Source organism: Vanessa cardui, chromosome 9 (genome assembly GCF_905220365.1).
Source record: "Vanessa cardui chromosome 9, ilVanCard2.1, whole genome shotgun sequence".
In the NCBI taxonomy this organism is placed as follows: Eukaryota; Metazoa; Arthropoda; class Insecta; order Lepidoptera; family Nymphalidae; genus Vanessa; species Vanessa cardui.
Window position 1 is genome coordinate 9,761,532 of NC_061131.1, and position 5,546 is coordinate 9,767,077.

Here is a 5,546-nt window from a genome sequence, read left to right on the forward strand (position 1 = left end):
CGGAAAGTAATTATAATAGATTAATAATAAATAATAATACATAAATATGAGACAACATCACATACATTACTCTGATCCCAATGTAGGTAGCTACAGCACTTGTGTTATGGAAAATCAGAAGTAACGAAGGTACCACAAACACACAGACCCGAAACGACACAGAAAACTAATGATAATCTTACGCTGACTCTGCCGGGAATCGAACCCGGGACCTCGGAGTGGCGTACCCATGAAAACCGGTGTACACACCATTCGACCACGGAGGTTGTCAAAATTGATTATTTCACTAAATTATTCATAATATTTTTTGGTTCAGATATTGCACATATAAGAATTATTAACATTACGGCCTTAACTATATACGAATAAGAATTAATAGTTACGGCATAAATCCTTTTACCAGTGGAGGCAATAAGGCGAGGTATTACAGTATTTTTGGAGAATTATTTTTGTTTCATCAATTTATATTAAGCTCCACGTTTGTCTATTGTTTAATACTTACTGCACTGTTACATACAGTGCAATATTCAAAATATATGTATTCATTGAATTTAAATTGAACAGAAAACTAATATATGTATAATTTACTTTTAAAAGTTTCTTACAGAGTAAAAATAAAAAACAACAAAAGGAATATTAAGGTGTTTAAAATACTATCAAGAAATAAAAAAGGAATATGCACTAAATGGTAAAAAGAACGTACGAAAGTAAAAACAATAGAAGTTGAAATTATTGCCTTATTTAAATGAATAGACATGGCGTGTAATAGATTTTAGCAACAAAAATCCCAAATGTCTGAAACGATACAGTTTTATACCTATAAACGTAGATACCTTATTTGAGGATGTCGGTCTTTCAGGGGTTCATGTCAATCACCTCCTCGTGGTGCACCCTGGGCAACGGGGCAGGCTTGAGCTTGCTCGTCGGCCACGGCTAAGACTGGCGGGAGGGATGCCGTGTGGCTGCTCCTGGTACGTTCCTGGTTGGCGTCAGGGCGGACCATGTGAGTGGCCTCGTTGACTAGAAGGGAGTGGGAGGGTTCGCTACTCAAGCCTCCCAGGTGTATTACACCGGCGGTCAACTTCGGAGCCTACCGCAGGGCGTCAGCTTCGTTGACGCCCAGCCTCCAGTGGCGGACTCGGGGGAGTTCGTCACATGAGCATGTGGAGAATGAGGAGGAAAGCGCGCACTAGGCGCGCTTTCCACGTTAGTCATTCAGCCGCCTCACGGTGCCTGACGCTGGTGGGGTCGCGGTTGCATGCCCTGGGCGATCCTGTTGCCTCACCACTCGGCGGCATGGTGGAAACCCGAGGATGATTTTAGAGGGTAGGACAGGGCTTTCAGCCCTGGCACGGGGCCCTTATGGCCCCGGTTGAGTCCCACATACCTCTCCCAGTCCCCCGGCCGGGCGGGAGGCGTAAATGCCTTTCCGCCTCGTAAAACAAAAAAAAATGTCGGTCGGTCAAAAGAGTTTTTTTTGACAATTTAGATTTGAAAATCCTTACTAAAAAGAGTGACATTGTAGAATTACTAACTAAAGTGTTTAAAAAAAACATATATATATATATATATATAAAATAGTTGTAGAGCGCATACAATATCATAGACAACACAATTTGGGTAAATACTAGTCATATTGTTTTTTTTTTCTTTCATAAAATAAACTTATCAAACATGAGCTTTCTTTTTTGCTGTGTCACGCACACTGAGACGTCCCATAACTATGATCGTCACTCACTCATTCTAATGCGATACGATAATAGTGGCACGCCTTTGTGATTGAATAGATCTATAACAGACTAATTGAACATTGCTTAACTTACTATTAAGAGCAAACCCGATAACTCAATAATTACCAAAGATATAGTTCAAGCATCAAATTTCCAAACATTTGAATATTTCATAAGCCATATGTATAATATAATAACAATTACGGTTCAACTAACTAGCAAAGCTACAATTTAATGTACCTATGTATTAAATGGATAATCTACTTTGTAATTAAGTATTTTGCATTGCATACCGAGATATATGCATTTAATTATACATCAAATCGCATAATCGGTATAACATGATTTGTTTAGGACTTAGTAATTAATCAGAAAGATATTTTGTTACAGAAACGTTAACAAATACATGTGATAATTTTAGAAAATAACAATCTATTTATTCTATAAATATCAATTTGAAACTCATCGCAAAAGATGAGCTTAAACAGTCAAGAGTGTGATATGCGAACCAATACTATTTTTTATATTTTTTTGGAATAGGTTGGCGGACGAGCATATGGGCCACCTGATGGTAAGTGGTCACCATCACCCATAGACAACGACGCTGTAAGAAATATTAACTATTCCTTACATCGTCAATGCGCCACCAACCTTGGGAACTAAGATGCTATGTCCCTTGTGCCTGTAGTTACACTGGCTCACTCACCTTTCAAACCGGAACACAACAATACTGCGTACTGTTGTTTAGCGGTAGAATATCTGATGAGTGGGTGGTACCTGCCCAGGCAGGCTTGCACAGAGCCCTACCACCAAGGAAATAATAAGAATATGTGTAATACGTATAAAAATTGCATATCACCGTAAGTTGGTAGTTGACATTTCACAAGTGAAATACGACGTGAATTCTTTCTTGAACTGTATGAATGAATGTTGAACGAGTTATCCTCCGATGTTGCCTATACATCTTACGACTTCCTTACAAGTTATTACTGAGTAACTGAAACAGATACACACTCTTTTATAACATTTAATTAAAGCGACTCCTCTCATCATGTACAATATGCTCTTGACCATTTTATCAATAGTAACGCATTGCCACAGGTGTCTGTTATAAAGATACATTGAACACTCAAACATTTAGTTAACAAAATTTTTAAACAAATTTTTAGTTTAGTATTTGGTATGATGAGATGTCTCAAGTGGGTGGCACCTTACAGGCTTGTTCAAAGCAAGCAAAATATTCAAACTAAACTCGAGTTTTTTATTAAAAAAATATTTAAATAATCAAAGAGTTTGGAAACTATATAGAAGCAATAAATCTTAAATCGACATCACATCAACCGATGCAGAAATAGATCGGAACATCGTAAAATGAAATAATCAATACGATATAAATTTATATATTTTCAATGATTTTGAAATATTAATATTAAATTTTTAAAGAAATTATTTACTTGATATTCCAAGTAAAATATAAAATTTATAACCTTATTAGTTATTATACATAGAATATGGAAATGAGATCGATATCGCAGGAGGTTAATTGCCAATTTCATAAACGTTATCAGGTAAACTTAATATTTTACTTCTAAATATTAAATAAGATTAAAAAAATACATGTGTATGTAACTTTATATTTGTTTGTTTTAAAGCAATAATAACAAATGACACATAGGAAAAACAAAACAACCTATCAAAGGCGTTCAATAACGCTAAATAATATTTTTTGTTATTTGGATTTTAAAAGTATCTTAAGTTAAGCCGTATGAATTTCCATGATGTTTACAAATTCTAAATGTAAGCTAAATATAAAGATATTGAATACGCAATTCGCAAATTCATTTAATTGCTTATCTCCGCGGCCAAGATAACAGATGGCATAATCAAAAATAGAAATAATCTGAGTAAACGCAATCTTGGTTGAAATCGGTAAGAGATTACAGGGTAATTATTGGGAATGTGTTCAATTGAATAACACTGTATTTTGGTCCCTTTGCGTATTTATCAAAATGGTTTTAAGCTTTATTATTCAATTGTATTTTAGTCTGTTAATAGACCCATTATGTTTAATATTATTATCCTTATTTCACATGAGACTTCTACTAATAAGTCTACTATTTGCACGTTTTCTACCTCAAGAAGGTTTGGCCATGTGCCATAATTATTTTTTATAATTTGGTACAGGAGATGTTTTAAAATAAATCCGTTAATTTTTTTATCAGTTAATTAATTTCTCTCAACTACCTCTTCAGTAAGTAGCCCTTTCAATTTGTTATATTTTTGTTTCATATTATATTTCCCAGGAGTGTTGTGCCTGTAAATTTAAACCAATTCTGAAAAAAACAAAAAAAGACAAAGCGCTAATAATATAATAAGTTTTAGTCACCCAAACGTCACTCAGGTTTCACAACATATAAACAGGCTATTTGACAATGCGAAATATAAATTGTGAATTATTGTAATCTGTGTATATTATGAGTTTAAAAATGGTTATTTAGGTACTACCGAAAGTTGAAAATAATACTTAATTTATTCAAAAATCCATAAATAAAAATGTATTTTTTCAAACGTTTGTCACGTGACACAAAACGCTCCTGATTGGCCGGGCTTATAATGATGTCACTTTCTTGTAAACTTTGCTTTTCTACAATATGTACCACAGATTAAAATACACGAAAGTGACGTAACCGACCCCATTGCAGCGCTATATTGTCATTGCGTTATTGCGCGCTATTTAAATATGGAATTTTTTATATAATATTTTTCGGCAAATATGTACTAAAAAACACAACATTTACTGGGTTTCTTAACTTCTACTAAATAATATATGGATTTTTAAAACCAGTCAAATAGCCTATTCTGTCAGCAGACCTGATTAAGTTAAAACTATTTTATATACCTATTTTGTGTTTTCACAGGTAATCAATGTGCGCAAAGTTACATAAAATGGGCTCAAGAGAATTCAAAAAAGCTTTTACAAGTATTGAAATAAATATGTAAATATATTAAGCTAAATAGAACCTTTGAATAAAAAGCAGGAGACAAATCATATATTTTTTAACAAACAATTTTAAGTCGTTTCGACCAAAGGGATTTATTCAATATGGAAGTTCTCCTAATGGCATGTACAGAGAAGACTCGCTAACTTTTAAAGTGTAAAAAGTTTCAAGTAAACTTTAGTTGTGGGAGGAAAGATTATATGTCTCATAAATATTTTATTTGCCATTTCGTTTTGGCGTAAGTGACCGTTGGCTTTTAATAAAATATTGACTTAGGCTGTTTATATTTCTTTAGAAGCATCTAAAGGATGATCTTAAGATGCTTTCGTGAAAGTCTTGTTCAATGTTCAAAAAACACAATAACGGCTCCACAATTCTCACCAAAGACTATAATGGTTAATTCTGCTGGTAATAAAAGACAGTATTCCAAAATTAATTGGTTTTAGCAAATATGTTTAGTGAAAGGTATACAAATAGAGACTATTCCATTTTTATTAATAAATTTAGAAGTCATAGCAATATATATAATATAAAATACACAAATAAAAATTGTATAATATACCTATAACTTGCATTCGGTGGTATACACACACCTATAAATGTAGGTAGCAAGCATTAATTACAGGTCTATTTGCCAGTGTTCATATTCAATAAAAGTATGAAGTATCCGTAATCAATAAATTAGTATTTGATTATGAGATATTTACTGTTTTTTTTTAAGTTACTTTTACATTTCGTCGTGTATCGTGACGTCTATGCGGCGTAATTCGGGTCTTTGGGCGCGAAAAATTGGGAGTTAGTGTCTAGCCGCGTCGCG